Source organism: Bactrocera tryoni, chromosome 3 (assembly GCF_016617805.1).
Source record: "Bactrocera tryoni isolate S06 chromosome 3, CSIRO_BtryS06_freeze2, whole genome shotgun sequence".
NCBI lineage: Eukaryota > Metazoa > Arthropoda > Insecta > Diptera > Tephritidae > Bactrocera > Bactrocera tryoni.
The window spans coordinates 61,334,735-61,358,184 of record NC_052501.1 but is presented as its reverse complement, the minus strand read 5'-3'; the positions used below and the strand labels follow the sequence as shown (position 1 = coordinate 61,358,184).

The following is a 23,450-nucleotide window of genomic DNA, read 5'->3' as shown; positions in this document are numbered from 1 at the left end:
ATTTCTAATGAGGACAGATAATCCTCGAGTTCGATCGCACAGTTTGCAAGCTGAACGCCAATATCGTTCCTGTGTTGCCGAATTGATAGCTCATCCCTCTTAAAGTATCTGCTAAGCATTGTTGCATTCTTCCGAAATTTTTAAGAAGTCATTAAATGTCTCCATCTTTGGATAGCTCTGTGAAAAGCCATTTCAATACTCATTTACGTAAGTGAATGATATTTTTTTATTGGTGTAAGTAGATAAGAAAATGAGGCTCCGCTGGAAAAGCGTATTTACCACAGCGGTAACTGTGAGGCATATTTTGCATCAATTATTCATGTTACCGTTATATCTCAATTCAAACGAGCAAAATCGTATTTCCGTGCCATAGTATCAAGCGATTATTTTAGATATCTAGTCAAAACCGCATTGAAATACGACAAATCTAACAAACAACTGGTATAAATGACATAAATTGGTATAAATATTTTCCAAAATTTTATGTGCGAATCGGACAAAATCGCCTGGTATAAAAACACAAAACTAGTTCTATAAAACTTTGTGTGCGGTTAATCGAAGAACTGCCTGGTATAACTCTCACAAACTGGCATTATGAAAAATAATATGAGAACAAGGAGATAAATAAATATTGGAAAGCAGGCAGTTATACCATTTTTTTGATGAACTGGCTTATGAGGTATAGACTATTTTATTGATCTCAGCTGGAAAACTTTGTTGTTGCTTTCATACATATACATAGATGATATAAATATAGGTCCTCATTCACTAGGCACATAGAGCAATAATGCATTTAGTTTTAGTTAGACGGTCACAGTAGTAATCGGAAGACACATTTGGCCACACTTGTTTAGAAAGTTCAAATATATAATTTAAAATCTTCATTTCATTTTTGTGGCAGACCGTTGAACCATAACCAAATTGAAATGAACTGTGAAACTATGTGGCTGGGAAAAACGATCAAAAACTAAAATAACATAAGGTTTATTAAGCCTTGCAACTTCGTTCGTATGCATTTAAACAGTATTATACTTATAATCACATATAAGATCATTCTGCACACTTATAGACAGAGTCAGAGTTCGACTTTGAATTTCGCCTTTAAAGCTGTGATCAGTCACGAACTAGATTTGTTGCTTTTGTTGTTGACTTACGGCTGTGCTTAATGCTTCCTTTTTGTATAACTGCATACAACTGTACACGTATATACCTAGCAAAAGTGAAGGAGCCTAACTGATTGTATATACACCACAAAAGCACTTCGTAGCGTAAAGGAGAGAGAAAAAATGTGAAAACGATCGCAAATGAAACTGACAACTTCAAGGCTTTAAGGTGTGTACCTGCGCGCATGCGCAAACCCAAATCCGACAAGGCAACCGCGCAGCAGCGGAGAACAGCACAGAGGAGCGGCAACAGGGTGGTGAAGTACACATATACTATATATACATATATTCGCAGCGCGATCGATATGCCCAGCGCTTGTCTACGGGACCAGTCAGGCCAAGTCAAAGTGCGCAGGCCGCAGCCGTTCCTCTTTATTGTTCACGCTGCACTGTACGGAGCAAGTAAGGCTCGGCTGAGAGAATATGCATGGAATGATCGTCACAAATGATTTGCTAGCATGCGACTGGAAGAAATTGAAAGGGTTAAACAGGCTTGACAGCCGCAAGCCAGGCAAGAAGACAAACAGAAATCTTAAAGCAAAGGCGCAGAAGTCACAAAAGTAGGTAGGCAAAAGATTGACAAATGTCGGCTGGAAAATAAACGAAAATGTCTCTGTATTGGCCGCGCAAAACGGGGGTTGTTATGCTCTACGAGCACAGGTCATGTGCGAAATGTTAACGGCGTGACACGTAGAGCGTAAGTAGAAAAGGTAAGACACGCACACTTATAGGATAGGCAGAGCAATAGGCTAGACATTCGATCGTTTTTAAAGAGGTGTTGACTAGAAGAGTGCACGCCTATTTCCAATTAGAATTTAGTTCTAATACCATATGTATTACATACATATATACATACATATGTACAATTAAAGAGAGAGAAGCTGATGAGATTAGTTCGCCCGCACACTGAGTCGCAACTTTTTGAAGTCTCCAGCGAACTTTCTCGTCTTAAATATCCAGTTCCATAATTCAAGTTCTAGCTTTACCGCGGAATATTTAGATCTCAACTGTGCAAATCTAAATATCGGAATATCCAACCAATTGCTTGTTATCTGTTCATTTATATGTATATCAAGTCTACAATATCCGACCGTCATGGTACGCCAGTAACTAAATATTGAACAAAAAAAACGTTTGGTACCGTTTAAATTACACTGAATTAACAGATAGAAAGGTTTGGCGGTGTATTTTGATGGATTTCTTGGGAATCATGTGCTATAAGACCTATACTTTCAAAAACTGGATCGTCCGAAGAAAGTAATCGACCAGAAGCGGAATGTTTTGGTCAATAGGCGAGGATTTGGTTTCCATTAAGACAATACCATATCACACACATCTGTATTTCATAAGAAGCTCCGGGAGCTTGATTGGAAGATTCTCATTCATCCACCTTATAGTTTGGACCTGACAACAAGCGATTACTTCCTGTTTCTGTCTACAACGAATAATTTTTCTGCTAAAAAATTCATCTCAAGAAAAGCTTTTGAAAATCGTCTGTCCCGCCATTTTGCCAATAGAGATGAGAGTTTCTAGCAGAAAGAAATTATGAAAGCATTTTCGAAGTGAAATTATGGAACAAAACGGTGCATTCTTGACAGAAATAGAATCATTTCAGCTTAACTAGATTTCTTCCAATCAGGTTGAGGGAGGACCCACATTTATTTTTACTTTTAAATGTCAGAGAGCTTTGTGGAGGCTAAAAGTTTTCTTTAAAAAAGTATATTTTTTTACATTTATACAGCATTCATTCTCGAGTATAGTGGTAAGCCCGTCATATGGCACACGACATTTTAAAATCCTGCTGTAAGCATTCCAGCGGGCTTTGTATGCTTTTAGATACCCATTTAATTAATGAAGACAGTATCTGAAAGTATGAATTCTAGCGCAACATGGATATGGTTAAGCGCATAAAAATGAAACGAAAAAGCTGCTAACGGAAGCAAGGGCTCCCACACTTTCGAAGGAAGCATCATGTCTGCACTTAGGATGTGCAACTGATATGACCTCGGAAAGGATAGAGGTAATTGCCGAAGATTTGTGTTCTCGGTTCAGACCGACCAACGATTGTAGTGCCAAAGAAGAGAAAAGATATCCGAATATTTAGCTCTAGGGGTTCTAAATAATATACTTATGTATCTCTCCTCACTTGTTAAAGAAAGGAACTTTTGTAAGATCAACAAGATCTAGATTCTGACAATTCGAAGACGCCAGCAAAAAAAATGTTCTACGGCTCTGACAGCAAGGAGAAACTAATTTTATCTAATTTTCGTCTCTGGAAATTTTTTGAAGATCGTAGTGCAAGTTCAAAGCTTAGCTTTTAGTAGTAGTGAGACGTTTAGGTTCAATAACGATAAAAATTGGGAAGAAGTTTTGCTTGGTTGTGGCCTCAGCGCTTTGTTTCCAACTTTTACCACTTTTTATAGGGATTTGTATAGTATATTCTTACAACAACAATAACACATACGAAGCTTCTATAGACTAACGTTATTCTCAAATTCAATTAATCATATATTTGTTGTTATGTAAAGACATTAGTGAAAAGTGCTCAAGTTGGTAAGCAAGCATATTTATTTGAGCCGCATAATCCACAAAAGTCAATTCTACACACATTCCCGTTTCTGCTTCCTATTCTTCTTGCTCTGCTGCTCCAACACGCTTGCTTGCCATATTTCTTTTGAAGTTTTATTTCTGATTGCATTAATTTTCTTCCTGTTGTTCGGCGTTGATTTCGTTTCATTTCATTTCACAACGGTTTTGGTTTAAAATAAAACTATCCACAATTAGATATAACAACAGCAACAACAACAACGCTAATATGTGCGGTTAAAGCCACACGAAGGCGAACCAGCAAGTGAGCCACACCGTCCAAAGTGAAAGTCAGAATAAAAAGGCGAATAGGAAAATGTAGCAACGGAAAAAATATTGAAATAAACACACACACACACACACGCCCACATACACTCACTGGCGCTGCACAGCAAACAAAAAAAAACAGCATTGCGGGGGCGGTTTTCCGTTTTTCATTACATTACTCGTTCCTTCAACTCTTCGAGCGAGTATATTTCGCCCTCTATTAATGTACCGTTTTTTCCTCGCATTAATTTTTGTGCTTTTATTTGTGTAGTTTTTCTAGTTTTTTTCTTGTTGTTGCCGCGGCAATTAGTTGCTTCGGGTTGTTTGGGTGGGTCGAACTGGCGGTCTGCTTGCCACTTTCATATTCAAAGGCATTAATATGCCAGCGTGTGTACTTATACATATGTGTGTGTGTGTTTGTATGCTATACTTGCAGCGCTATATTTAGCTTGTTCTATGTGTAAACGAATTTATGGCGCTGCAATATATAGATTTTCGACTTAGATTAGAACAACAGGAACAACAATTTCAATAAAGCAAGAAAAAACTTTAAATTTGTCTGCACAGAAGCTATGATACCCTTCACAGGTGTATATCTTTTAGCGGTTTGCATCCAATGGAAAACTTTAGCTAGTTTTTTCTAGATATAAACAACCTACAAGTCGAATTTTGAATATTTTTAAAGGAAAACAAAACAGTTATGGATATCTTTATTATTATTTACAAAAGTCCGATCTGATTAATATGTCTGGAGATTGTAGCACTACCTTAGGTTATAATCCTTACCAAAGAAAAAAGTTTCCATACAAGGACTTGATTTTAATCCTTTTGAATGGCAGCTAAGTACTATAGTGATCCGATATGAGCAATTTCTGCGGAGATTACTCCTTTGTTTCAAGGAATTTAAGGAATCTTTACCAAATTTCATGAAGTTATCTTGTGAAATAAAAAGTTTTTCCATATAAGAACTTGAGTTTTATGGGTCAGATTTGACAATTGAGCAGCTTCTTGGAAACAAAAAGATGTATTTAAAATTTTAGATCGATGTCACAAAACCTAAATGTCCTAAACGGGCATATCTAAATCGACTCAGCTTTTCACGCTGACATATGTATGTATCTTTGTTTACTTCATAAGGTCTCTAAGGTTTTCTTCCGAGTGAAACAAAATTCTTAGCAAGCTTAATACTTATATCCAGTTCAGGGTATAGAAGATACATATATTAAGTCAGTTGTTTATTTCGACAACTTACACACACACATACACCTTTAGAAATTATATTTTTTTACATACTTACAGGTATGGTCTGCTATCTGCCTGCATTTATGCATATCATTTGGCAAATATCAATTTATTTATTTGCCTCACATTTCGCGTACATAGTATATGCAAGCATGACTCAGCGTTTGGCACGAAAATCATTCATTCGCAAGCAGAGCTTTGCGGCCGACATTTAAAGCACTTAAGCTGACCCGCGCTTCGCTGAAGTTTTACGTTTACAAAATTTTCGCGAAATCGCTTTGTGGACACAGCACTTCAGCTGTTGTTGTTGTATTTTTTTTTTGTGGTTTGATTGCTCTAATTTTTTTGCCAATATTTCTATATAATATTTGGTATTTTTGTTTCACATTTTTTGTTGTTTTTTGTTTGTTGTGGTGTTGCAAGCGGCATTCACTTTTTCAAGAACGAGTTAAACAGAAATCTCCCGCGTGTGCTCTACTTTAGCAATGTGCGGTTCATTTGTTAGCAAAAACAACAAATTCATAATAAGTAAAGCAAAGAGCATATGCATGTTAATTTTTGAAGCTTCTATAGCGAATGGTTAGACTGACAATAGCGCTTCAATCGTTTCAACGTTTGGGAAGCCGATTTTTTTGATACAGAGGAGACCTTTTTCTTTCTCCACGACATATTAGTTACCACCTGCCAGTACTACAACAAAATTAAGTCACCAGCGGTTCTGTATACTTTATTGTTCCAGGAGACCAATATTGAAGAAACCAACGTCTGCAAGTTTTTCAGAGAATCCTTGCTGGTTACAGGCAAAAAACCATCCTAAGTGACTGTATACTTTCCGCCTTAATGTACTCTATGTTAGACATTTTTATTCCTGGGAACTTTAAGTGATCCACTCCTACAAATTGTATCGATACCCTGTTTAAAGCAACATACTTTGATTAGATTTTTCAGAATTAGGTATTTATCAACTTTAAACTATAAGCTATTGACACTGGTCTTTAGGGCAATGAAAAAAATACCGTTGTTCTTATAACAAACGACTCATCAATTAGTTTCCCATACAGATGAGATAGAACTATCATCTCGTAAAAGAGTCATCAAACTCTAAAACTCTTTTAGTATTGACCAGTTTTAATAGATCCACTGAATTTCATTTCGTCCTTTCAGTTATCGGACCTTATAGATGTTTTGTAATCTTACATTACTGTTATTTAAGCATACTATTATTGTCTATCGCAAGGAGTATTCAAGCGTTTCTGGATATTTTGAGCCAGTATAGAGTAAATATTAAGCTGCAACCAAATACTATTCCTTCCATCTACATTCCAGGACTTTAAACTTTCAGCTTTTTTTTCAAAATACCGAAAAAGACTCAATGATTCATTCTGACTTCATAATCTTTTCTTTGGTAAAAATTTCGACGAAGAGGAATATTATATGAAAGCTTATGAGAAGATTAAAGGGTAAAGATAATATTAAATTCCTTAATTCCCTCCAAAGAAGCTTTGTATTTATGAATACAAAGTTTAAAGAAATTGTTACCATACATACTTACAACTGCACTATACAAAAGATTTCAAGGGGCATGTAGTGTAGGAAATACCATATAAAAGTTAGGAAAAAAGGTAGGATCTGATAAATAGAGACATAGGGAAGATATAAGAGAGTAAAAATACGAATCGGTCTTGAAGTTGTATATTTCCGACCAAGCTACTCAAATTATTAAAAAATATGTTTTTTTTATGTATTTTCAATTTACCAGGTCGGTACAGCTTTAAAAATTAATCTAATAATACCTCTAGCTCCAAACCAATAACAGTTTCTTAAACGCTTTCCAATATAGATGTATGTATACCGATGGTATCGATGAAACACCAGAACTTCAGAAACTAGCCCCATAGTTCGGATGTTTCTAATTTGGTTATGAACGAAACCAAATGCATCCGTATATAAAATTAACGATCAACTCTTTGAAAGCAAAGCGTACACAGAATGCTGAAACGTAGATCAATATGATCCTGGAGAGAACAAATCGCTTCAATTAAAACTAAATTGTAAATCAATAACATACTTCGTCTTAAAACCGTTTGATATACGTACTTACTTATGTACATATGTATGTAACTAGAACCTAGACCTAGAAACCCACAGAACCTGACATATGTAATTCCCACTTTCCGATTTTTTGTAATCCTCATTGGTAATCAGTTTAGTTCAGTTTTCATTGGAATCCAGTATGCTCTCATTGAATCCTGGCAACTTAACATTACAGTTTTGAGTACCTTTATGACATACGAACTCTCTTAAGTTAAATAAGAGAATGGATGGTTACTATTTAACAGTAGTACTTTCTAGGATATAGCTGCTACTCGTTGCTTTTCTACTACCACTCGTTATTTTCTGGTCTTTATAAAGAAAAGCATATGTTTACATAAAAGACAACAGTGCTTCCTTCGCGCAAATTAAATTAAGAGGTCGAGAAAAAGAGAAAGAGCAGCATATGGAAAATTTTAATTATGGAAAAAAGTACAATGAATACTCAAATCAACAACTTCAGAAATTACTGAAGGAAGATTTGGTTATAAACATCGTAGTTACATAGTCAATTAGTGTTTCTTATTAAAATAAGGGTTAACACGAAAGATATTATTTCGCCATAAGAGATCTGCGAGCGGCAATCTGGGTGGTACAGAGGGGTAGTCTTAAAACATATGTTTCTTCTACCGCCACTATGTGTCTTCAGAGGGTACTTATGTACATACATATGTATGTACATACTAACATATGTACTATGTATGTATTCATGGATGTATACATTGGTTTATCATAGTTACACCACATGCCATTGCTATGTTATCAACATTATTGGCAATCGAAGTAGAAAATAGATTTATTGTTATGAATTCTTTCACTTTACTAACGCACACACTCTTGCTCTCTTCGCATTACAAATCTAATTAGATTACAGTTAGATATTTAATATTTCTTACCTCATCACATTACTTTACCGTTGCCGTCTGAGTATTCGTTGCTTTTGTCTCTCTCTTGAGAAGAGTCTATAAAATACGTTTACGAGCATAGTTACTCTAAAAGAATTTGCTTGAGATGGAAAAAACTGTGACTCACAAGCAAGCACCACAAAAAGGCCACCGACTTTGAGTCTCTACGCGTTCTTCAACAACTTTGGGGTACTCCACAATACATACATGTGGTGCTATCTTAGCCTACCTAACCCCCTTCCGTTGCCACTAACACAGTCTACTAACCCACACCGCCGCACAGCTGATTCCATGCTGTCCACATAACATTGTTATTGTAAGTGAAGTCAGCTTCCTCGTGGCCGACGTGCTCGCTGAGTGCCTCAAACGCCAGCAATCCAATCAGTCTTTGCTCCAACTCAGCAGTCAACAACATTCACACGCTCGCTTCACGTCTTTGCTTCATTTAAGCGCTCTCTTCCATATGCTCTCACTCGTTCGCGCTCTGCCTGCACTCGTATTTATCACTTCCAAACGACGTTGCGTCGTACCAAATAGCCAGCTACGCCATATGCGGCGTGTACCTTGTAGATATTCGCATGCTTGACTTGCCTGTTTCGTGCCGCTTTAGCGAAGCAATTGCAGACGAAGTCAAAGAACAAGTCGTAGACAGCGGCAGTGACACGACAAGGTATGTATGTTTGTGTGCGTTTGACGGCGCTCTCTTCCGTTAAGCGTTGTTGGACAAGTTGATTACCTCGCTGCTTGACTGTGCGGTCTTTCGCTTCGTTGCCGAGTGCTAGTTGGTCCAATGTGAGCCTTAAAGAACGCGAGCAAGCAAACACATGCCCACATCCACGGGTGTGTTGTTCGCCTGCTCTGCTTTGCAGCGTTTTTCGTGGCTACATAGTAGTTGACTTGGCTCGTTCGCTGCCCGCTTGCCCACTTACTGCTAGCCACGCAGCTGCCTGCATGTCAGACTCTTGCTGCTGGTCGACAACTCTCTGTGCTTGCTGCCGTCGACTGCGTTCACTTGCTGACTGCATTTCCTTTGCAAGACTGCTATGGCGTCGACGGCACTGACCGTGCCTCCAGCTCCTCATTTGCTGCAATCTTTGCTCATTCTCTGCTGTAGCTGTTGCTGCCGCTCTTCCGCCAGACAGCGGGCGCGCTCTCCCTGTGAGCGCCAATTGCTGAGCACCGCTGCTGTGGCTCGCTGCTTTGGCTGTTTCCTTGCCTGCTGCTGCCCAATCCGCCGCGCTGCTGCCGCACTTGAATTCAGTCTGTGAACAGGCGCCGAGCACTGCACAGCTTTTTGCGTATTTGTTGCGTTCTCGTCGTGTGAAATTTTTGTGTGAAGAAAAAATAATCCAAACCAATAAATTTAAAAGTTTTTGAAATCCTAGCCTCCCCGCAAAAATCAAATAAATTATTCGCTTGTATTTTAACGCTTCTAGTAGCAGCGCCATTGTAAAACGGTCTCCCCACCCCCCGCCGCGTTTGTTTATTTCGACATTTCGAAAGGAAAAATTTTGTAGTAAATAAAGTCAAACAACAGCCAGTTGTTGTTGTAAACATAGCTAGGCTACACGAAAGTGTTACTGGAAAAAAATTAAAGCGTATCGCTCCAACAACGCGCCAGCTGGTGTTGCACGAAATTTTCGCTGAAAGTCTTTCGCTGCTCCACAAAGTGAACTCGTCGTCATCGTCGCCAGTCGATCGCCGCTCGAAGCGTTCAAAGTAAATAAAAACGAAATTTTCGTGCCGCCGTGTATCGGAAGCGCTGAATAAATATACAAATAAAAGTATATGTAAATAAATGTGTAAAACAAACAGAAATTGAAGTTGCGAAATTCGCGCGCGCGTTTTACATTTTCCAACGTCATTTCCACTGGAATTGTGCAAAAGTTGAATTTTTCAAAGCAGATAAAAAACAAAATTTTTCAAAAAAAAAGAATCGCCCAAAATCGTTATCTGCTTGCCAAGTTAAATGCGAAAAAAGTGTTCTAACATTTAGTGCTGTGTAAATATTAATTAGCAACAACAACAACGCAAGCAAACGCTTCTGGTTTTATATTGCGCTCTCCCAGCAACAAATGAGTTACACTAAAAACCGGCTAAGCTAAAATTGTATTGCGACGATATTTACTATATAACGGTAATAAATTTAACAATAGCAGCTTTTGTTTCTTCGATTCCTTTCATTGATTTATGATTAGAATTCGGCACGTTTTTGTTTTACAGTTTTTGTTTTGCTTAGACAGTTTATTATTGAGTTTGTTTCAATGGAAAGTTAAGAGTACGACAAATAATGTGCATAAGAACAACAAAAAAACATGAATTAAAATACTTTTTTCTTTTAATGATATTATACTATATAATAATGCCATATGATATTATTAATGGAATAAAAATGAGAAATGACACCGAAGAAATAGAAAACAGACATTCTGAAGTAAATTTTGAATCAACAGCGCGTTTTAATTAATAAAAATATGTACTCAAATGTAAATATACCTTAAAATAGTTCTTTGAAAAATTTCAAATTCGAAAAAATTAAATAAATCAATAAGTGTTAAAATAAGTAAAAAATGTTATTAAAAAAATAAAAAAATTAAGTAAATGAAATAAATTAAATAACTAATATATAATATTAAAAAAATACATTCAAAAATTTATAGAAATAAAAGCAAATAAAATATAAAACAAAAAACGCATTAATTCAAAAGAAACCTAACCTCACCAAAAAATTATAATTATTTATACAAAAAAATTACGGAAATGAAAATATTTTATTTAGTAATTACAGCCGAAATTTATAGTTAAAATTTATAAAATCTTAGAAAAATATTAATAGTAGTTAAACTAAAGAGACCAAACCACGACACCGGAAAAGTTAAGAATGTAGATTTTTTAAATATATATGTATTTCAAATTAAAAATTGCCGAAAATACTAAAAAAAAAATTAAAAACTTTAGACCAATTAACAACAGTTAATAATTAAAAAAAATATATCTAAAAACTTGTATACAAAATTAAACTCAGTTGTCAGTATAAAATAAATATAACCTGAAAATAAAAGGATAGTAAACAAAATTAAGGAGTTGCATGGAGCAAAAAGCGGCCAATTTTCTATATTAATTTTTTTCCATACAAAAAAATTAATATTTTTAAATATTTTTATTATTCCAAAGATACATAGTTTGTAAAAGTTTTGTGAAATGTTCAAAAAGTTGTAATTGAGAAAAATCCTTCGTTCAAGACTTTGGATTATGTCTCGGAGACCTGTGTACAATTTCTTTAAAATCGGTTGTGTAGTTCTTAAGAAATCTTGACAACCGATTTTGAAAACACAAATTCCATAAAAACGAATTTAAAATTTTGAGAGACTATATTGTATAGCTGACCTCTAGCGCGCCACTTTTCAAGACTCCAAAGGTCTTTAAACCTATTATTTGGATTAACTTAAGAATTTTGGACAATATTTCCGAGATCTTATAGTATTAAACAAAATAACATAATGCAATATAATTTTGAAACCATGCAATCCAATTAAAACACTATAAAAACATAAAATATATTGCAAAGTAAATTACCATTATTTGATACACAAAGTTTTACCAAATAAAATAATACATTAAAAAACTTAAACTTAAATTTATAAAAAATGAGGCATAAAAACAAAAGCACATAATTATTCAAAGCTGAAAATTTTTCTAAACCTAAAAAATATAACAAAGCATTTAAAATAAAAAAAAATTGCAAATATTATATAATATTCATTTTCAATAAAAATTAATGAAAAATGTTATTTAAAAGACGTTTACTACAAATCGGCTTAAACAAGTTAAACTAATGAAAATTAATTTCAATTTGAAAAATTAAAAGATAATATTATTAAATTGGGTGGCAACTAAAATACAATAAATAGCAATTATATGTTCAAATTTATAATTATTGAGCAAAATAAAATTAATTCTTTTTAAAAACTTGAACAATAATTTTTTTAGTACATATTTTTAAATAAATAATGCTTCACAAACATGTTCAACTAAGATCTGGAAGTGGATAAAACTCTATATAAATGAAAACAATAATAATATTGAGCACTCACTAAATAATTTCGCTGGATGGCAACAGCTGTTTTTATTGAAGTTTTTCGCAGCCTACTTCAACATAATGTGCTTTACCGTTATACAGCTGACGTAATAAGGCTTGTTTGTAAAAAAATGTTCTGAATTTTTGGAAGAGTTTTTGTTTGGCCTTTACCATGGGTGAAAAAAGGAACTGCATTTTAAAGGGTAAAATTGCAGTTCAAGCAAGGCGAAAATTATGTGACGTGTATAGAGAAGATGCGTTGATCGAACGAAATGTCAAATTGGTTCGCAAAATTTACTTAGACCATGATCCAATAGCCCATTTGCTAACTTGTTAATAATCAAGGGATATTTTTTAATCCTCGTTTGCTTTATCTAAAATAAAATAATATAGCAGTAAAATATTGGAAAAATTAAAAAAATTCTGACGAAATGTAACATTTGGTTAGGCCCAAAATTACTAACAGTCAAAGTAAGAATTACTAAATTACTAAAACTGGTCTAAAACTGATTTTCTTAAATAATTAATATTAATTATATAAACAAATAATAAAAAGATCGGAAAAAATAAAATAACATAAAATTATATTATAATATAAAAATTATTAGTCAAAAAATGCAAAAAAAGAAATAAAATTTTAAAAAATTCTTAAAGTTTAATTTATTTATATTATTATAATATATTAACTCAGTTAATATATTTGAAAGACTCGAAAGCAAAGCTAATGCTTTTCAAAATTCAATTTAGTAATTTTTAAAAGATTAAAATATAAAAATCTGTTGAAAACCTTTATCAAAGACATGTCTATTGTTACTAAAAATTAAAAAACAAGAAAAGGAAGATAGAAAATTAATTTAAAAAATTAAAATAAATATAAATAAAAAATTAAATTTTTTTAAATTATTTTTTTAATTTATAATTTTAAATTATAATTTATTTAAATTAATTTTCTATTTTCCTTTTCTTATTTTAATTAATTTCAATTAAATTTAAATAAAAATATGGTTAAACTTCTTAATGAATATAAATGATAATATATAATAAATAAATGTTTTTAGTAATAAAAAATTACAAAAGAGTTTAAGATTTTTCAAAAGTAAATAATAGTATCTATACAATATCTAAAAATTTTAATTCCATATTATATTTTAAATATATTTGGAAGTAGGAAAAGAAATAAAATTTTAGTTCGAAAGACAAGTTTCTAAGAAATCAATAATTTTTTTAATAAAGAAAAATTGTATAATTCTGTATATTTAATTTATTCAATTAACATAAACATTTCTATAAAATATTGCTTTAAATATTTTTTTTTGCATACACATATGTATGTACATATATGTATACAATATATATAAGTACCATAATGTAAATAGCCAACAGTAATTTAAAACAAACGGAACCAAATTAAAAAAAAAAGTTATATAAAATCTTAAAAAAAATTCAAATCTAACCTCAACACAAGCTAGAAATGATATTTGAAGCGAATAAGATGTTTTTTTTTTTTGGAATTTGTAAGAACTAATGCAAACTACTGAGACTATTAAAACGGAAATCAAATCTAACCGCAACCGCATCAAGAAGTTAAACTTTATGCGAATCAAATAATGTTCTGAAATCACTAAAACTCAATGTCAGATACCAAAATTAAAAAAGGAAAATTACAGAGCCAAACATATTTTAATTTTGCCAGTCGTTTATTTGTGCCTCAACTTAACCTTTTTTTTTATGTAGAAATTAATATTTCTGCTAAAACAAATATTTTTCAAGAGAATTTACTTAGTGAAATTATATAAAATAACTGCAAAAGTTTTTATAATTATTTTTATAATTTTCAACAATTTTTTTTTACAGCAGTGCTAAATAAATACAATAATAAATAAAAAAATCTCCAAAACAAGGTTTTTATTGAAAAATATTAACTAGTTTTCAACCAACGACAGTGGCAAATGAAAGTAAAAGTGCAAAGCAAAACAATTCAGAGAACAACTTGTGCAACAAAAGTATAGAAATATACATACATACATACGTACACACATCCATACATAAATAAATATGTAAATTTGTGTACAATAAATTATTTACACAGCCAATCAGCGCTAGCAAATCGGCAGCACCAAAAAGAGTGTGAAATAAAAGAGAAAAGTAAACAAAATAATAATAACGGTAATAAGAGGCAGGAAAGTTCATATTATTACTACTATTTTTAAACAAAAAGGCGGCAAGTCAGTAAATATAAAACAAACAAACTGCGTAGTGCGATTTGTTGTTGTTATTGCTGTGCATTACAACGCGCTGAACAAGCAAGAAAAGTGAACAAGTTCGTCACCGCTATAAAATAAAATACAACAACAACAAAATATGTATTACAGAAATTAAAATAAGAACCGCAGCAATACTAAAGAATTCCACAACAACAACAACAAAACATCATCTACAGATTTCGCCTTGTGCATATGACGAGCTCATTTTTCTCGTGCAACAAGCGGCAAAAGTATTTTTTCACAAAATCAAACAAGCAGTCCCAACAGCCCCAGCAACAACACAACAGCTGCAAATAACTGAGAAAATATTTTTGCATCTCATTTTCAATGAAATTAAGGTAAAAATTAATTTTAGAATCGAGTAATTAAAAAAGAAAATATTTTAAATATGCATTATGTTGCCTCAAGTATAGAGTCACTCACGCTAACATGGGGACTGTATGGGAATGAGTGCGCCAGTGTAACAGCCCGTTATCTGAGTTGAGTGTGCTTGTGAGTATTTGATTGTTTGGAGTGTTTCAAGTGTGTGGAATGATTCTGCGGTGTGTTTGTCATAATGAAAGAAAAATATTTTATTTATACAAAATAATTGTAATTTTTATACAGTTATGACAATGATTTTGTGGGTCAGTTAACTCGTTTTATGTAGAAGGAAATGTCACCTGAAGTATGCCGATATTTTCAAAGTTTTTTGAACTTTTCCACTACATCATTTCATTTTTTAACAGAAATGATTGTGATCTACGTTTAACCTGCAGTTAGAAGAACCTCCAAACGTTTTCTAATGTGTTTAAATTTTTTTTCGTTTGCAATAACAAATGTTCAACATTCTATCAAAATGTTGTATATAAGCAAATTTAAAGCCAAAAGCACCACTTAACATCTGAAAGAGTCCTTGGACACCTTTCAATCTCATACTAAATTATTTTCCACTTCACGAACTATTTTAATAATTGTGGGTACTAGTTAGAGGAAGCTAAAATTCATTAAAAATCTTTTAGATTGCACGCTAAGATGACTCTCTTCAAAAAATATTTTGTTTGCTTAGAAACAAGTTATTTTACTTTTATAGCTAACTGATCATCGCTGTTAAGCGCTCATCTTTTTCATTTAAAGCTAGAATGTGAGCGCGTAGCAACTGACCAATAAGAAGCGTCCAACGCTCTTTTATTATTTGCGGACCAATATGACCAATGTGAAATCAGAACAGATCTTTAGATGATTAAATCACTTTTTTTAAATACTTAAGTGCTTTAGTTCTAAGGTTGCCAATTTTCACTATCGATTTAAAGGTCTAAACGAAAGTAATCGGACATTAACATACTCGTTTCTCTCCATAATTATATATATGTCAATATTGAGTGGACAAATGATAAGTCACTTTTGCTGTCCATATGCTTATTCACATTATTTTATTACCAATATGTCTCAAGGTTGTATTTTAGCTTCACGTCTCTAGAAAGTTAGTATGGGCATGAATTAACAATTAGTAAAGCAATTTTAGACCTTCTAATGCTTCTCTTATAAATATATGTATTCCAATATAGGGGTTTAATATATTGCTACTTTACAATGAACTCGGTATCTATCTCCGTTTTATATTGCTAATGTGCGAATATACTTACTCGCCTACTTTTGCCAATTTTCTAATCCTACCGAATACTAACTCTCGTTCGAAAATCGTCGACTCTCAAGTAATTACTGCCTTCTTCTCTGCTCTCTCACTAACGTTCTACTTTTTCATAATTTTTCATTGAAGTTCATATTTTTTGTTTACCTCTGATCTCTAATTTACTATGTAATTATCCATATCGCTTTCAATAGAGATTTGTTTGAGTTATCGATATTGATTCAAATCACAACTTTATAAGTTGATTTTAAAACTGTATATTACTGTTTATTACTCTCTTAGTCCAAGACAGGATATAAATCTGGGTTAAGTAGATCTGATAGTCATTGACGGATTTACTAAAATATACTAGTTGGCAGCCGGTCTTTCTTTGAGGCCACTACATTATTTTTTTCATTTAAATATACATATACATATGTATATACGTAGCTGATCTTCATTTTGCTAGGTTCACAGATAAATTGTAATGTAATTTGACGCCATACAAAATCGTTGTTAACTTTCTTTAAATACATGTAATATTTATGAACTATCTTTAGCACCGAGTTCTTGCTTCCGCTCCCCAATCAAACTCTATGCGAAATATTTATGGTCTGGCGTAAAACTTCATATCAGAAATATGTCTTCTATAATGTATCCTAAAATAGCACTCACACACTCACTTCAGACAAATGGGGCAAATTCGAAGAAGTCAATATAAGATGGGGAGTAGATTTGCAAAGCGCGCCGGAGAAGCGTGCAAAAACTCATTTTGCAGCGACACGAATTGTGAAAAACGAAGTAAGGGAACAACCAGCGGCGGCGGCAGGCAACTAGAGGTACACGTTTGTATGTATGTATTCATATTCATTAACAACGTGCATCGTAACGCGTATCTGTTGGCTGTGCAGGCTTTTGCCTTGCTTCACGTATGCGTTTTTCGCTTTTGTTTTCATATTCTTCAGGTTTTTCGTTGTTGTTGTGCGGCGTTTTGCCGAACTGGAGCTGGCAAGCAAATATTAAATCATGTGTGGCGGTGTATTTGCCCTTACAATATGTGGTATATATGTAGATATCGACATATGTATGTAAGTACATATATACAAAGTAAACACGCATATTTCGTAGGCTCACTAGGTTTCGTTCGCCTTTGCGCTCAGTAACGTGGTCCACAACACGAAAGCAGCAACAACAAAATATTTCGTGTATTTCTTGTGTGGTTCGTGTGTGACTTTTTTGGTTTTTGGAGCAGCCGATAAGGCAAATATTTGAAGTGTAAAAAGTACAAAAGCGAAAAACAATAACAAAGACAAAACAATGGCAAGCCCTTCAAGCATATGCTTAAACACGTGTTTGAATGTAAGTGTGTTATGCAGCAGTTTCTGTAGCGTTCAAAAATTATGGAAAGTATTAAATTTACTGTTTATACTAGATATATGTATGTATGTACATATGTGTATGTATGTATATGTACTTATGTGTATGTATGTATATGTACTTATGTTTATAGATGTATATTTAGGCGTACACTTGAGTGGTAAATATTAGTTCCTTGCTTAGAAATTCGATCACCGTGAGGTATTGTTTAGAATTGGCTGCATTACTTATAAACAAATCACTTATGTACATACTTTTAAATAACCTAGCAACGAAAGGCAGCTAACCGACAAAATTGTTTAAACAAATAGAAGAAAACTACAGCAGCATAAATGCAAAAGCAGATTTTTATATTTCGCTCGAAGCTTATAAGAACATTAACATTATTTTTCCACTCTTTAGGAAAAAACCAATGCAATATTATTGCTAGTTACTTTGCTATAAAATTTATAGCAAGCCTATCTATAGCAAATAACTCAATTTTATATGTAAATAAATTGTGCTATAATTTTATAGCAACTTTTAAGGCTTCCTATAATTTTATAGAAAGTTTTATTTTGAGTATAAATGTCTTATTTGCAAATTATGGCAACAGCTGGCTGTAAACATAGTTTAAATATATTGATCTAATACTTAATATTAAGAATTCGGATATAAAAAGCTTGCTGCATGACTATACTTATAACTTCATAAACATTTGTATTAATATTTTAGGCTATTTTTTTTCAAGTTTCTTTTTCTTTATTATCGCAAGCATAACATATCTATGTGTGTTTGTATGCATACTTCACCAATTTTTCCATAGTCATGGAAATAAATTAAACTTAAACTTTTTATTATTTTCAAGGTGTCATTTTCCTCAACTCCAAGAAAATTCAGAATTTCGATTTCTTTATTTGTATCTTAATGAGCATAAAATTGTTTGTTTTTTTCATTTACTACTGAAATGAGCAAAATATGTTGTGAGTCTTGTACTGCTATAACTTTTATAGGAACTACATATAGTATATACTTTTTAGTTTGTTAATAATTTAGATCTGCTTGGCTATGTGGTTTTTATTTCGCCATCGTAATCAATTTTATAGCTGTTTCGTAGCAAAATAAAGTGCTATAAAAATTGTAGAAAAAGCAATTAACAAGCAAGTTTGATTTTCTGCGTTGCTTGCTATAATTTGTATCAGTCTCTAATAATTTTGATTATAAAAAAATTAATTTTATAGCTCTTACTTAGCAAATCAAGAGCTATAAAAGTTATAGGAAGGCAATAAACCAGCCGTTTTAGTTTTCTACTATATCTATTGTACTTTTATAAGATGTTACTCATGTTGCTATAATATTTATAGCAATCAATTATTGTATGCCGAAAGAATTCTTTATGTATTGCAATAGTTGCATGATTTCTCAAAAATTAAAGACGTTTACAAATTGTATAATGTTACTATAACTTCTAAAACCACGCATGTGAGATTTGTAAAAAAATTTTGCTAATTACATTAACAAAAGGTTTTGCGCTACTCAGTGCTAATTATGCCAAATGTTCAAATTGGAATTATGCAAATGAGCTATGAATGCACACAAGCGAATGTTTATAAGCATAGACATGTATGTATGTGGGCATTAGAACTTACGAAAAGTTGCTAAATTGAAAGTGGCTGGTCTAACATACATACATACATACATATGTATGTGCTTAACCTTGCTGTCTGTCTTAGAAGACATAACGTTTCTATATGCGAAATTCGTTACCAACAGCGTGCCGCACTATAAAACAAAGTGTTTTTTAGCGCATATAATAGTACATACTATCTACACTTCAAATTTATGATATTTAGTCGGTATTTTTTATTTTTCTCACATTTCATTTCCTCAATCTCAACAAATTGATTTAAATATAAGCCCAAGTAACGCTCTAAAGTTAATTTATCATAAAAATGCTTACTTTTTTTTACTTGTTGCCACTATCGCGGCACAAACGACTTAGTCACTGCGTCTGGTTTGTCAGGGAATTCAATGTAAATCACTCTCACTCACTTTCCCACTCACTCACGTGCTCACTCACGCGCTCATTTGCCCCGTCACTGGGTCCGATCATTACATTTACTTACTTTCCACCCTTTTGCCTTTTTGCTTTTTCTCGTAACTTTTTGTATTTCCCGCTAAATGTTTCACAGTTTTATTGTATTTCTTTATTTGCACTAACACAAGTTTTTTCATTTTTTATTTGTTTATTGTTTACTTTGCCATACGATTAAGCAATTTGTTCAGTCACTGGAAAGCAATGATAAGTTTACTGGTTACTTTGAGATAATTGAGGCGAGTGAAGTTGTGGTAATGAAAAAATGTAAGTAAAAAGTTAGAAAGCTTATATTTACAGCAAAATTTCGAAATTTAGAGTACTTTGCCGCATCGAGAAGTGTAACTTAAAATTAGTCAGGTTCTCCACCAAAACTATAAATCTTGCAATCTACCGTTTAATTGAGTCAATTAAGTAATTATTGAAAGAAACAAAGACACTTAATCATATAAACAGTTAGTAGCACAAATATTTGCCGGTAATGTTTCTTGCCTTAACAGATTTGAGTACAGACTTTTGTTTTTCGAATTTTTTCTTTGATCCACTACGTGCTCGGAATCACTTTATATATAACTTTGAGTATAACTACTCAGCTTATGCTTAGTTTTTTAACATCTCCAAACCTATCATAACAGTTCTTGGTGTAGCTTTAAATAATATATTTGGACTTAAGTTAAACAGAATTCAGTTTTTCGCACTGAAACTGCATATGTTTCTTCCACTGCAGTTTTGGCAATAATGTGTATTTAGCGAAGTCACACAACCAAAATGTCGATCAAGTGAATATTGTATATGGTATATTTTGAGTCATAGGTAGTTCAAGGTGTAAAATGATTTCATTAACTTCACTTAATGAAAAAGTTCACTTGTTTGGGAGAACTGAAAACAGAGTGAAACGTTGCCTACATTTAGGCTACTATTAAAGAGCATAAATTATAAGCGAAGATTCCCACACAATACGACAGTGAAGATAATAAAAAAGTTAAAATAACTTAGAATAAACTGATCAATGAATATATCATATTCAATTACAATAAAAGAAATTTCGAGCTACTAATAAGGTTTTAGTTTATTCGAAAGAGAACAAATACAACAACGCGATCTTCTAAATATATATACATATATACTTTACACAAAGTTCGAAAAGGTATTTAAAAACAATTTTCAATTTTTTTTTTCTTAGAAAATGTGTAGTAGTTATTATCTATGACAGTGGTACTATCTTTGAAGAATCGAATCAAAATCAAGTTCAAATTCAAAATATGTTTCAGAAGTCCATAATTATTTAGTATTAACTTCTGTGCTTTTTTCCAAACAAATTCAATTTTACACTGAAAATTTCTTCCTTTGAATCAAATGTGAAATAAGCTGGGAGAATTGAGTTAGTAAAATCGGCAATGGTTACATATTTTTTTGCAAATAAAATATTTTGCAAGTAGCTAAAAGGGAAATACACAAAAACACGCTTTCAATTCGCAAACTTTCAGCTGCCGCCTTACATCATAAACGCCATTTAAGTAACTGGCATTAAAATTCGCAACATTTTTTATCACCGCAGTATAAAGAACTAGTTTGCGGAATATTGAATTACTTCAGCAAACAAAAAATAAGATAAAACAACAAAAAATCAATACGAAATTCATAAACATCTTGGAAAAACACAAAATGCAATAGACTAAAATCAATTAAAAACTTAAAATACATTTACATACACGCATACATTTACTCATATAACAACACACATTCTTATATGTAAGTCACGTACAAGCATACATGCACACATTCACACAATCACATGAGTGAAGTCGCTATTACCAAACATCAAGGCTCATAAATATCTTATAACCGCTCACAGCTTTTGTCACATATAACCAATATTTTTATACATTATATACAACATACATACATGCAGATACCTACATATATGCATAAATGAATTGGTTTATAAAAGAGATGCTCGCATAATGGATTTCATGTTAAAAAGGCGCAAAATAATCAGCGGCAAAAGAAAAACTGGTTTCGGCTGACACACTTTGAGCGCTTAAGCTCTTACTTTTTCACTTTTCTTTTCACAAACACACACTTTTCAACACTAAAATATATACATACACATGTATGTATGTGCGCGCATAATTTTTCTATTTTCTCATTCCATCTTCAACTTTTTTTTCCTTAAAGCGCATCTTCGATTGCGATTTCGACGAGCCATCTGATTATTTAAGCTTTTTGAAAAACCAAAAGCAAAAGTAAAAAAATAATAAAAGTAAATGAATGCAAAGCAAAAGCAGTCTCGGCGCATAAATTGGGCAAGAAAGTGTTGCAAATTGCGGTGTTGCATGTGAAATATTGTTTTCCAAATCGAATTGACAGCTCCACAAACAATGTGATAGACATAAACTCTTACGTAATTGAGTTATTAAATCAGTACAAATAAATTTAAAGGAAATGGAAAATTATATATATATATATATGGTATATGTACGCAAATATATGGGTGTACATACATTTACAAAATTAAGATTGAAGTGGCTAAGAATTTAAATAAGAAAGCATAACTTCTGCTGAAAAATGTGGTGAAATATTAAAGGGAATACAACAATTAAAACATACACTTTTGGCTTGTGTAAAGATATTAGTAATAGAAATTCCAATGAAAATTTGTTTAAGCCTTTAAAAACAGTTAATTATTATTTTTTTTTAAATAAAAGAATTACAACAAAAATTTATTAATTTTCGTTAAAATTTTTTTAATAAAAAATTACAAAATAAATCATTAATTTTTAATATACATACTATATAATTTTAAATATTATTAAAAAAATAAATTTTTTTTATAATTTTCAGTATAAATTTTTTTTAAAAAAAAACAAAATTTAAAAGTAACCAAAATTCCAAAAAAATATCGGTGCAATGTTTTTAAAAAAACCAGTTTCTAATAAAAAAATATTTAGATTTTAATTTGCAAATTATTTTTAATTTTTGTTTTAATATAAAATACTATTTTAATTTTCTCGATTAAAATATATTAGTTTTTTGGCTGTTTTGAAACAAATTTCATTCATAAAAAACAAAATAATTGCATTTCTAAATTCACATAATTGGAAGTAAAATTATTCAGAAGTAAAGAATTTAAAGTTTTTTAAATTGTTTATAATTTTTTTTTTTATAAAAAAATATGAGAAAATGCTTAAAATAATAATAGAAATATTTTAATAAATTTATACTTATAATAATAATAAATTTGTCTTCATATCTTTTTATTAAATAAAATATTAACGATTAGAAACAAACTTTATTTTTTTTTTTACTTCAGGGTATTACGTGCATTTAGAATTTAATTTTTTTTAATTATTTCTATTGAATAAACTTTGTTTAAAAAAAATATATTTTGTAAATCCTAATAATCAGTAATAAATATTTTTTTGAACGAAATATTATACAATTTTTAACTTAAACAAATTATTTTTTATCTTAGATTTTAAAGTTAAAGCTGAGAAGCATAAAATTAAACATTTTTAGTTCTGACAAAATAAATTTGAACAAAATAATTAAATTTTTCGCATTCACGCTTTTTACCTAAACATTTTAAATTTTTACTCACACTTTTTTCATTAAAAAGGGCATTAACCTTCGAAGCTATAATAAAAGTTTTTCATACGAGTACTTGAATTTGATTGTTCAGTTAGTATGACAGCTATATGCTATAGTAGTCCGATATCGGCGGTTACGACAAATGAGCAGCTTCTTGAGAAGAAAACGATATCAATATCTTAGCGATATCTTAAAAGCTGTGC

General features: G+C 31.8%; 1 protein-coding gene across 7 annotated transcripts in view; it reads left to right on the top strand.

The window, feature by feature from the left end:
* Window positions 1-23,450, top strand: part of LOC120770074 (mucin-19) — a 387,036-nt gene that overhangs the window by 127,526 nt on the left and 236,060 nt on the right. The window contains exon 1 of one of the 7 annotated variants that reach the window (XM_040097204.1): window positions 14,550-14,934. The exons of the other annotated variants lie outside the window; for them this stretch is intronic. The gene's annotated coding sequence lies outside the window, so the exon portion shown is untranslated. Of the gene's footprint in view, window positions 1-14,549; window positions 14,935-23,450 lie in introns of those variants that run through there. 7 annotated transcript variants of the gene reach the window in all.